Source organism: Hemitrygon akajei, chromosome 4 (genome assembly GCF_048418815.1).
Source record: "Hemitrygon akajei chromosome 4, sHemAka1.3, whole genome shotgun sequence".
Lineage (NCBI taxonomy): Eukaryota > Metazoa > Chordata > Chondrichthyes > Myliobatiformes > Dasyatidae > Hemitrygon > Hemitrygon akajei.
In genome coordinates this window covers 164,174,247-164,187,395 of record NC_133127.1, presented here as the reverse complement: position 1 = coordinate 164,187,395, position 13,149 = coordinate 164,174,247, and the positions used below count along the sequence as shown (strand labels likewise).

The 13,149-nt window shown below is 42.5% G+C and overlaps 1 protein-coding gene across 5 annotated transcripts in view; it reads right to left on the bottom strand.

The window, feature by feature from the left end:
* Positions 1-13,149, bottom strand: part of LOC140726890 (protein furry homolog) — a 270,433-nt gene that overhangs the window by 176,726 nt on the left and 80,558 nt on the right. The gene's annotated exons all lie outside the window — the stretch shown is intronic.

Here is a 13,149-nt window from a genome sequence, read left to right as displayed (position 1 = left end):
ACTGAGCATCCTCTGGTCTTTCGCCTCTACTCCATTTGTTTTAGTCCAATCTCTTTCACCCTTGATTTCTCTACAATTATATTAGCTTTGAAAACACTTAATGCTCAGATAAATAACACACACAAAATGCTGGTACAACACAGCAGGCTAGGCAGCATCTATAGGGAGAAGCGCTGTCGACATTTCGGGCCAAGACCCTTCGTCAGGACTAACTGAAAGGAAAGATAGTAAGAGATTTGAAAGTAGTGGGGGGAGGGGGAAATGAGAAATGATAGGAGAAGACCGGAGCAGGTGGGATGAAGCTAAGAGCTGGAAAGGTGATTGGCGAAAGTGATACAGAGCTGGAGAAGGGAAAGGATCATGGGACGGGAGGCCTCAGGAGAAAGAAAGCTGTGGGGGGTGGGGGGGAGCACCAGAGGGAGATGGAGAACAGGCAAACAACTAAATATGTCAGGGATGAGGTAAGAAGGGGAGGAGGGGCATTAACAGAAGTTAGAGAAGTCAATGTTCATGCCATCAGGTCGGAGGCTACCCAGCCTGTATATAAGGTGTTGTTCCTCCAACCTGAGTTTGGATTCATTTTGACAATAGAGGAGGCCATGGATAGACATATCAGAATGGGAATGCGATGTGGAATTAAAATGTGTGGCCACTGGGAGATCCTGCTTTTTCTGGCGGACCGAGCGTAGGTGTTCCGCGAAACGGTCTCCCAGTCTGCGTCGGGTCTCACCAATATATAAAAGGCCACACCGGGAGCACCGGACGCAGTATACCACACCAGCCGACTCACAGGTGAAGTGTCGCCTCACCTGGAAGGACTGTCTGGGGCCCTGAATGGTGGTGAGGGAGGAGTGTAAGGGCAGGTGTAGCACTTGTTCCGTTTACAAGGATAATTGCCAGGAGGGAGATCGGTGGGAAGGGATGGGGGGGGGGGGACGAGTGGACAAGGGAGTCGCGTAGGGAGCGATCCCTGTGAAAAGCAGAAAGGGGGGGAGGGAAAAATGTGTTTGGTAGTGGGATCCCGTTGGAGGTGGCGGAAGTTACGGAGAATTATATGTTGGACCTGGAGGCTGGTGGGGTGGTAGGTAAGGACAAGGGGAACCCTATCCCGATTGTGGTGGCGGGTGGATGGGGTGAGGGCAGATGTGCGGGAAATGGGAGAGATGCGTTTGAGAGCAGAGTTGATGGTGGACAAAGGGAAGCCCCTTCGCTTAAAAAAGGAAGACATCGCCTTCGTCCTGGAAAGAAAAGCCTCATCCTGAGAGCAGATGCGGCGGAGACGGAGGAATTGTGAGAAGGGGATAGCCTTTTTGCAAGAGACAGGGTGGGAAGAGGAATAGTCCAGGTAGCTGTGAGAGTCTGTAGGCTTATAGTAGATATCAGTAGATAGGCCGTCTCCAGAGATGGAGACAGAAAGATCAAGAAAGGGGAGGGAGGTGTCGGAAATGGACCAGGTAAATTTGAGGGCAGGGTGAAAGTTGGAGGCAAAGTTAATGAAGTCGACGAGCTCAGCACGCGTGCAAGAGGCAGCGCCAATGCAATCGTTGATGTAGCGAAGGAAAAGAGGGGGATGGATACCGGTATAGCCTTGGAACATGGACTGTTCCACAAAGCCAACAAAAAGGCAGGCATAACTGGGACCCATGCAGGTGCCCATGGCTACACCCTTGGTTTGGAGGAAGTGGGAGGAGCCAAAGGAGAAATTATTGAGAGTAAGAACTAATTCCGCTAGACGGAGGAGAGTGGTGGTAGAGGGGATTTGGTTAGGTCTGGAATCCAAAAAAAACTGAAGAGCTTCGAGACCATCTCGGTGGGGGATGGAGGCATATAGGGACTGGATGTCCATGGTGAAAATAAGACGGAGGGGGCCAGGGAACTTAAAATCATTGAAAAAATTCAAAGCATGAGAAGTGTCACAAACATAGGTGGGAAGAGATTGAACAAGGGGGGATAAGACAATGTCAAGGTATGCAGAAATGAGTTCAGTGGGGCAGAAGCAAGCTGAGACAATAGGTCTACCTGGACAGGCAGGTTTGTGGATCTTGGGTAGGAGGTAGAAACGGGAAGTGCGGGGTGTGGGAACTATGAGGTTGGTGGCAGTGGATGGGAGAGCCCCAGAGCTAATAAGGTTGGTGATGGTATAGGAGACAATGGCCTGGTGCTCCTTAGACGGGCACATGGATGAAAGAAAAATTGAGGGCCATATGCGAAGGAAGCAATAGATTTATGTTGTAGATTAAAAAGGTTAGCATATTATCACTGGCAGAAGGGCTTGTACTGTTCTTATTCTATACTTTAAATTTAGTGGGCAGGTTTGAAAGAAATAGACATTACAGCAGTATTGGCAGCCCCTGGATTATGGTTTTTGGATTATGTAAATTCACCTACAGAATTTTCAAATCACTACCTAAAAATTTAAGATATGGAATAAAATTTGCTCTTTTGGAATTTACATGGGGAAAATAAATAAATAACACAAATTGTGAAAGAAACAACAAAGCTTGTCAGTTTTTAAATTTTTAGTCACTCAATAAGATTTGGATATAACATCGTCATTGGATTACCAGTCACAATGAAGTCCCTCATTAGCCACATCCACTCCAATCCAAGTACATGTGAACTGACCTCTCAGGGTGCAGTGTACTTCATCTGTGATGAAGTTTCTATATTGTGGGGAGTCACAGAAGCCATGGCCAGTTCCTTAAAGTGATGCCTTGGCTTCTACTCCATCTTCACAAATTGACTACGAGGTAACCCAATACCCACTGAACTCCTTCTACATTACCTTTCTCTCATGAGCTCTGATACTAGAATCTCATCCCTTTCCCTAATAGCAAAAAACTTGCCTCACACTGAGAAATCTGTTGCCATATTCTTGGGCAGCAGTGAGAGTGGTAAAGAAGAGACACAGCTATGACTGCCAATGCATTAGATACGGTGACATCACATCCCAATCTTATTGCCCAACAGTATTGAATGACTATAAATAAAAACTGACAAAATTTGATGTTTCTTTTACACAAGCCTTGTCCACTCCCCGAGTCTAACTTTCAGCATCATCTGTTAAATAACACCAGTCAGTCACTTTGCAATTGCTGATGAAGTGGCCTAAGATGAAACAAAAACATTCTGTAAGAAAGCTTCTCTGTTTATAACACAGGCTTCAATGGGAAAAGGGGCAGTGGTTTCTCTTACACAGAATCACAGTACAGATTATACAGAAATGTACAAATGCAACTTGTATGCCAACATGCATTGTGGATCATGATATATCATTACTTTTTTGGCAAAATCTTCATTTTCTTTCACATTATCATGCACACTATTTGATTTTCACTTTATTTCTGCCCATAGTCTTATATCACCATTAGGTGATCTTTAGATCACCATTATGTCATGAACTGCCACATCCCACAATTAGATTAGACTACTGCATATCTGCATTTTGCAACCTACAAGTATCAAACTGCACTGTTGACAATTTTGATAAGTTCAGACCTTTATTGTGGAAAATATTCCTCATGGTTTTTAAAATTAGTTAAAACTGAAGAACTCAGGACCAAAATATAATGTCTCAGCATACACTATTCTCTGATGGTTATGAATGTTTAAAATTTTTACACCATAGTAGAAATTCCTCCACATCTTGGTCTTGGGTGGCTAATCCCGATGCCATGAAATTATATCCTCTAATTCTTGTCTTAGATTGCCCCACTAGAAGCAACACCCATAGAGTGCCCACCTTTATCGGGTATCTCAAAGCCTTTTATGTTTCAATAAGATCATCTCTCAATTTACTAAATCAGAGAAAATAAATCCTTTCTAGAAACCAATTAAATGAATGTTCAATACTTTATCCATAACAAGTTTACCCTTTTTTAAATACAGTGAACAAATGAAATAGCATCATTCAAAATATCATCCCTCTCTTCATAGATGATGCTCAACTTGTTCAGCTCTTTAGTGGAAAACCACTTAAATATTCTACTCTTCTATTTTTCTCTGATATTTTCAGTCTTTTTGCCCTTTCATTAACCTACTTAAATCAATTTACATATTCTCTGTTCTCTTCACAATATACATTTCCAGTAGTGTATCAAACAACTTTGAGATTTCGTCTGCTACTTACATAGATTGGAAATAGCTGAGGTCCTTCGACCCCTTTATCCTTAAAGTACAATCTAGGTTACAGCCTGCCAACTTAAAGGTGACTTATTTGATCCTACTTCTTGTTTTGCATGTTAAACAATTCTCTATCAATGCTAATATCTTATACTTAACCCACCAAGTACTCATGTAAATTTTATGTTGCATCATATCAAATGTCTTCTAGAAATTCAAGTACACTACAACAAGTGTTTGCCTTTATTGACCCAGTCAGGTAATAAGCAAAAAAAATGTAATATGCATGTTGAAGACCTCTATCCTCTTGATAGATCCATACTGTCTCCACCCAATCATTTTTCCGCTAAGTACTGTTATCACCCTGAGAACAGATTCCTGCAATTTTCTGATATCTGATATTGGACTAATTGACGTACTGTTCCATTGCTCTTTCTCTCTCCTTTTTTTTGGAAAAAGGCCACCATAATGTGGATTATCTGCTTTAAAAATCTTGATTGTAGCCATTGGGTTTTGGGAAATTTGACAACCATTCGGTTCTTTAGCTTGCTTAAGTAATTTTTGTGTAGTGATAACTGCTGCTCCCCATTTTCTTTTGCCACTCGGCCACTCCTTTTGGCATGCTGTCAGTCTTTTCAAATACAAATACGTGTTTCATATCTCTGCCATTTCCTTATTTCCCAATATGAATACACCCATTTAAGAAACCATTGTTTACTTTTGTTCCTCTCCTCCTTTTTATGTACTTGTAAAAGCTCTAACAGTTTTTTTTAAATGACTTTTTTGCCATTTTTAGTCATCCATAACTGGTTGCCAAGTTTACCCCAGTCGTCAGGCCTACTACTTTATCACACTTTACTTTCAATCCGATACTACTCTTAACTTCTTTAGTTAAAGATGGAAGAATTACTACTTTCATCGACTTTTATTTATCAACGAAATGTACATTTGTTGAGAATTATAGACCCAATAAAGCAAAGCTAAAGATGGCACCAGAGGGCGACTACTCTCAGCCTATCTGCGAAACTGTTTTAATGCCTCTTTTTTTCCTTTTCAAAGTAGCTGGGGTCCTGTCAGAGTCCGTGATCTACAGCTGCACTCAAACTGTGGTTCTTCATGGCAGCAGGTTCTCACTCTTGGAGCTCGCATTTTTGACCACATTTTTGATATCTCAGGAGTGGCGTGCAAGATGTGCGCCTTCCGGATGTGGCCTGGCACTGCCCTGTGGACGACCTGATTCCCCGTTGGTGTCACCAAATGAAACATCACGGGAGATCGGAACACATGGATATTGGAGGCCTCTTCACTCAGGTGACCTCTCTCTCATGACAGCAAGTGAGAGTTTGCTCCTGATTCTCGAGTCAGGGAACTCAAAGTAGAAGTGGCACTGCAAACTGTAACATCGAAAGAGCGAGCTGTTGGTCTCTCCTGTCACTGTGGGAAGAGTGATGCCTCTTCCTCCCTCGATAGGAAGAGTGACAGCCTGTGGGATATCGAACTGTTGGGCAAACAATTGTTTTTGATGAACTGTAGATCATGGTCTCTTTGGGGGCTTTGGTGTTATATGGTGGGTGGGGAGGTGCTGATGCATTTTGCTGCAGTAAACGGGGGGGGGGGTGGGTTGATGGTTTTGCTGCTGCTAGTGCGTGGGAGGGAGAAGAGGGGCTTTGGAGTTCTAGTGTTTAATTTTTGTCATTCATTCTTTGAGGGTTTTCTTCTGTTTTGTGGATGTCTGTGCAGAGTTAAAATTTCAGGTTGTATATTGTATAAATTCACTGATATTAAATGGAAACATTGAGCCAACCATCACAGCAAGGTTCAAGATTCACTTATTATCAAAGACTGTATAAAATATACAAGCTGAGATTTGCTTGCTCACAGATAGCCACAAAGCAAGGTACCCAAAAGAACCCAATTAAAGAAAATAAAAAATAAAAAAAGGCCAACACTCGTTGCACAAGCGAAATAAAAAAAGATGCAAACAATTGAAGCAAACAATAACCACATAGCTAAATATAAATTACAATCATTGAGTATTGAGCACAGAAACAGGACTTTCAACCCACCCAGTCGTGCTGAACTGGTTTCTGCCCAGTCCCAGCCACCTGCACTGGAACCATATCCCCCTCATATACCTATCCAAACCTCTCATTAATGTGACAACTGCACCCACATCGACAACTTCTGCTGGCATATCAGATTCAGTTTATTGTCATTTAAAAACCACAAATGCAATGCAGTTAAAAAATGAGACAACGTTCCTCCAGAATGATATCAACAAAGCACATGACAAAATAGACTACACCAGAAAATTCACATAACATTTGGCAATCCCCAATCCAGAGTCCGGAGAGGCTGCTGCGTATTAATATCGCGCTACCATCTTAGCGCGCTCCCCGGAAAGGAGCTCCAAATCCACCAGACAAGACCAAAAACTAAAGCAACAAGACCTGCACAAAACCACATAGTTACAACAGTGCAAACAATACCATAATTTGATTAAAAACAGACCATGGGCACGGTAAAAATAGTCCAAAGATGTTAAAAAACTATAAGTTTGAAAGAAACCACCACATAGTTTCCACAAGTCCTCAGGGTCCCAATAGACTCGTCATCCCACGCCGGCAGCAGAAGGGAATAACCCCACTCTGGACTTCCACGGCACCGCCCGACTCAGCCTCGCAGACGCAGCACACAATGTAAGCTCCGTTGAACCCAGCCTAGCAGACACAGCACACAGTGAAAGCGACCTGACCGCAGCGGACTCCGAGTCTGTTGAACCTCCGAGCCTCCGACCATCCCCTCCGGCATAGCTTCTCCAAGCACCATCCTCTGCCGAGCGTATTAAGATGCCCCCGCCAACGGCCACCGGCAATGCGACCCTGAGGACTGGGGGCCTGTAGTTCCCAGCAGAGACCCGGACCTCACAGCAGCAGCAGCAACGAAGAAGGTCTTCCTGGAGATTTCCAGATGTTCCTCCGTGCTCTGTGCTCCCACATCCGTTTTTCATTAGATTAGGATGGCGCACAGCACCCCGCTTAACAAATAACATATCAGCTCTGGAGTGGCCGCTGGAAGATGCATCACGCCGCCATCTTGAGTACCAAACTCATTCCAAACTCGAGTGAATAAGTATATCTTCAGATTCTCCTTCACTATTTCACCTTTAAACCTAAACTTTTGACCTTGTGTTCTAGTGTCAACAAAGAGGAAAAAGCCTACATACATTCATACATCAATGCCCCTCATAATTTTGTATACCTCAATATATCAACCCTCATTCACCCATGTTCTAGGGAAAAAAGTAGGAGAGTCTCAAGTCCTAAACTATTTAAAGTTTCCCAATAACTCAAGTTCTCAAGTCTTGGCAACATCCTTATAGATTTTCTCTGCACTCTTTCAAGCTTATTGATATTTTTCCTGTAGGTAGATGACTAGAACTGCACATAATATCGTAAATATAGCCTCACCATCATCTTGTACAACTTCAACATAACATCTCAACTCCTGTACTCAATGCCCTGATTTATGAAGGTCAATGTTCTAAGAGCTCTCTTTATAGAACATAGAATAATACAGCACAGTACAGGCCCTTCGGACCACAATATTGTGCTGACCCTTAACCCTGCCTCCCACATACCCCCCCCCCACCTTAAATTCCTCTAGAAACCTGTCTAGTAGTCTCCTTAATTTTTCTAATGTATCTCTCCAAAGAATAAAGCCCTAGCTCCCTTAATCTCGATCATAATGTATACTCTCTAAACCAGGCAGCATCCTGGTAAATCTCCTCTGTAACCTTTCCAATGCTTCTACATCCTTCCTATAGTGAGGTGACCAGAACTGGACACAGTACAAGTGTGGCCTAACCAGAGTTTTATACAGCTGCATCATTACCTCGCAACTGCTAAACTCTGTCCCTCGACTTACGAAAGCTAACACCCATAAGCTTTTTTAACTACCCTATCTACCTGTGAGGGAACTTTCAGGGATCTGTGAACATGTACCCCCAGATCCCTCTGCTCCTCCTTTCTACTTATGACCCTATCTACTTGTTATTTAAGACTCCAGATTCAGTCTTATATATGTGACCATCAAAGTGAATGTGAAGTTTTATCACACTATTACCACAATTGCAGAAAATTCTTTACTGTGAACTTTTAATTAATCCTCTCTCATTGAAAATAACCAAATCTAAAATGTCCTAAAGACTGACTGGGTCCATAAAACGATCTTCCTAGCAAATAATGCATTCTGTGAGCTTATCTTCAGGACTATATTTGTCTAATCTACATGAAGATTATTCCAATTGTAAACTTTACTTTACCTTTATTAGTTTGAGAAATAGTAGGAGACTTGCAATAAAAATAATCTTTATCATAATCATTGCTACTGGTAATAGGCTTTCAGAATGTTTCCACCATTATTTTCTTCTCATTATTCCTACACTATCTCCATGAAAGTCAATGCAATTTCTTGATAAGACCATAACTTCATAAAGTATAGGAGCAGAATTAGTCCATTCAGCCCTCTGAGTCTCCTCCACCATAGCTGATTTATTATCCCTCTCAACCATATTCTCTTGCCTTCTCCCTGAAACCTCTGACACCCTTACTAATCAAGAAGCTGTAAGCCTCCGCTTTATATACACCTAATAACTTGACTTGTTCTGCACAGCTGTCTGTGGCAATGAATTCTACAGGTTCACCACCCTCTGCTTAAAGAAATTCCTCCTCATTTCTGTTCTAAAGGGATATTCTTGCATTCTGAGGCTGCACCCTCTTGACATGGACTCCACTACTATAGGAAACATTCTCTCCATGTCCATTCTATCTAGGCCTTTCAATATTCGATAGGTTTCAAAGAGATTCCTCCTCTTTATTCTAAATTCCAGCAACTACAGGCCCAGAGTCATCAAATGCTCCTCATACATTAACCCCTTCATTTCCAGAATAATTCTTGTGAACATTATTACTATTCCCATGTCACACATTATTATTAATGATACCCCTCTCTTATTATGTGCATCTTAACAAGCAACAGATACCTTGAAATAACAAGATTTGCTCTAGGTGTGTCAGTATTTCATCCAGTTGTTTAAAGTAATACTTTACATGGATGACAGAGAGCATTTCATTTTGACATGCCACCATTTTCCTTGCCGTAACTGAGCTAGTGTTAATCTACAGACCTCGTTGCATGATTTTCAAAATTCAGTTTCCAGTCCGATTCACATTAAGCCTTTCTGGGTAGAATAATGGCTCTGTTGCCTCACGGTTCCAGGAACCTGTGTTCAGTCTTGAGCTCACTGCTGCCTATAAAAAGTTCACATGGTTTCCCTGTGACTGCTCTGTTCTTTTCTTCCCCACATACCAAACATATACTTATGGGGTAAGTGGCTACTATAACTTGCCCTTTAGAGTAGGTAAGTGGAAAAAGAATCAAAGGTGAGTTAATGTGTTTGTGACAGATGAGAATCGCAGGCTACAAGGAAATAAGAGGAGGAGGATTGGGAATGAGTTTCCTTGGTAGGAAGTTGGCATTGAGTTCAACTTGAAATTTGATAGGGAGAAAGTAAAGTCCGACATAGCTGTATTTCAGTGGGGTGAAGGAAATTACAGGGGTATGAGAGAGGAGTTGGCCAAAGTAAATTGGAAGGAGCTGCTGGCAGGGATGACAGCACAGTAGCAATGGCATGTGTTTCTGGGAAAAATGAGGAAGGTGCAGGACATGTGTATTGCAAAAATGAAGAAATACTCAAATGGTAAAATAGTACAACCATGGCTGACAAGGGAAGTCAAAGCTATTGTAAAAGCAAAAGAAAGGGCATACAACAAAGCAAAAACCAGTGGAAAGATAGAGGATTGGGAAGTTTTAAAAAACCTACAGAGAGCAACTAAAAAACTTAGAAGGGAAAAGATAAAATATGAAAGTAAGCTAGCAAATAAAATCAAAGTGGATAGTAAAAGTTTTTTTCAAGTATGTTAGAAATAAAAGAGAAATGAGATTGGATATAGGACCGCTAGAAAATGAGGCAGGAGATGTAATAACAGGGGACAAGGAGATGGCTGATGAACTGAGTATTTTGCATCAGTTTTCACTGTGGAAGACACCAGCAGTGTGCCTCTTCATCAGTGTGTGAAGGAAGAGAAGTGGATGCAGTTACTATTGCAAGGTTGGGACAAGGGGAAAGGGAGGGGAGAGGGAGCAGGAAGCAACAGAGAAACATTCTGTAATGATCAATAAACCAATTGATTGGAATTAAATGACCTTGCCTGGTATCTCTGCACCCTCCCGCCACCCATCCCAGGCACTCGTTTCTCCCACCTGTCCCACATCCTTCATGCAGTGCTCCACCTTCGCTATTCCCAACGTCTTTTGCTCTTAGCAGATTTACAAACCCGCTCTCCACTCCATGTTGACAAATACAGTGCAAGAGTACTGTGCAAACGTCTTAGGCACCCTAGCTATATATATGTGCTTAAGATTTTTGCACAGTACTGCATGATTATGTAGTTCTTTTCAAGCTGCTTAAGCGAATAACTAACATTTCAATTCTAGCATTAGGCATTTTCTGGAAATTTCTTGGTATAAGTCTTCTGTATAATTTCCAATCTATCTGCATACTTACATGACTTCTGGCAGAGTTAATTTTAGGTACAATAATGCCCATTCATATGCTCAGTGTAGAGAAGTATATTCCTTCTTGATTTGATGAAAATTAATCAAAACAACTAAAAACTAGTGCTTCAGAAACCAAATACATTACTGATTTTTTAGTATTTGCACGCACCTGCTATTTTCCCATTGTTTCTATGATTATACCAATTCGCCCTTGCTAATTTTAATAACATCAGTATTTAAACATCCTTATACTTTGGAGAGAAGTACTATTAATTTAGTTCATCTACTTTGTGGACAAACAGAGCAAATGTTATTTTGTGTAGTAACCACTGATTGACCCAGCAGAGTATGCACACCTTAAAGAAGTTGTCCATCGAAATGAACACACAATCCAGAAACAGCAGGAAACTATTGACTATCTGCTCATCACTCTCTTCCAACTCTTCATCTTCATAAATCAGCCCTGCAACAGTCAACCTCCTCCCTCTGAGCCCTGGATTCTGGTGCCTGAACTCATCAATAGATCTTAAACCTAATGCCACAACTTCCTGTCTCAGTGCATTTTATGCTTCGAGCGGCAGCTAGCTCTATTCTACTGACTGAGCCAAGACTACCTTCATTATCATCTCTCTCTCTCTCTTGACTGGGCAAGCTCTGACTGCTAATTGGGACAATAAAACCACCATTTGCAATAAATATGAGGATCCACTGCTGATATTGGCAGATGAAGAACTGCAGCAAGGATCATGCTTGGTGCTGGATTACATCACGGAATTCAGGACCCTTGTGGCAGATTGTGGCCGGAATGCTGAAGTGCTGCTGGTCCACTAACATCATGGCTTCTCAGAATGTTTGAAAGATGAAATATCTACCCCGGAGATGCCCACTGACTGCAAAAGCCTCATCCTCTGGCCTTCCGAACTGAAAAGTGTCGTATGGAACAACCATCTAGGTCATCAGCTAAAACCCAAGTTCCATTCCCAGAACCATTTCGTACTGCAGGACCTTCATCATTAATGCCTCCAGAACCCATGCAGTTAGGGAGTGCTCTCTTAACTCCCAAGAGCATGAGTGTGGTGGAGAAATAACTGTGGTGCTGCCAATCACCCATGCATCAAAATGCTTAGGAAATGGTACCACCAGGTAAAGATGAGGTCATCTGGTAAGCTCCTCCCATGTACCTTGTTCCAGCACCATAACCCTTCTCACTCTCTCACTCTCCTCCTCCACATTCTGATGGCTCTATGAACACAGGAGGGTCTGGTAGATTTCGGTGCAGAGGGTAACTTTCTGGACTGAACTCTGTGCATGCAGCTTGGACTCCCTACCGAACCTTTCTCTCACCACCTTCTACATCACAGCCATTAATAGACTTCTCTTGGCATCTTGGTTGGTCAGAGTGCACACACAGCCTGTGCATTGGAGAGCATTGTGAGTCCATTCAATTCCTCCTGATTGATTCACCCAGCATTCCTCTCATCTTGGCTTACCCCTGACTCATTATTGTCACTTCGCCCGGTCATCTCGTTCACTGCTGTGTTGGGGATTCATCTGCTGGACCATCTGCCTGCAACTGCAGTTGACCTCACACTGTAAATCCAAGGAGACGAAGGAAACCCTTGACCTCACCAAATTCCCACAAGGATATTACAACTTATCCAGTGCTTTCAGTAAAAGGGAGACCAGTACCCTACTACTTCATAGACAACACAGCTGCACAATTGACCTCTTCCTGGACACACCCCTCCCCTCTTCCCTCTCCCCTTCTGAGACCCAAGTCACATAAGACTACATCGCTGAAGCACTAAAGCATGGCTTTATTCGACCATCCCAGTCACCAGCCAGTGCTGGATTCTCCTTTGTCAAGAAGAAAAGTGGGTTCTTCATCCCTGAATTGACTACCGTGGACTCAACAAAGTTGCCATTAAGAACTACTACCCTCTCCCCTAGATGAATAGCTTATTCAAAACACTCCGTGGGGCCCAGATCTTCACCAAACTAGATCTATGAAGTGTGAACAATACCTGATCCCCATCTGCCAGGGAGATGAGTGGAAGATGGCATTGAGTGAAGTTTCGACTTTCCAACAGTCCAGTCATTTTCCAAGCCTTCATTTATGAGATCCTCTGTGACATGTAACACAGGTATGTATTTGTTTACCTCGATGACATCCTTATCTTCTCCAAGGGCCCCCAAGACTATGTCTATCACATTTGTTCAGTCCTTCAGTCTCCTTAAAAACCAACTATACTGCAAGTAAGCGAAATGCCAGTTCCACGGCCCAGTCATTTCCTTCCTGGGTAATGCCTTTTCAACTCAAGCCACAACCATGGACCCAGAGAAAGTGCACACTGATATTGAATGGCCCTGAACATGCTCCCTCAAACAGCTACAGTGCTTCTTGGG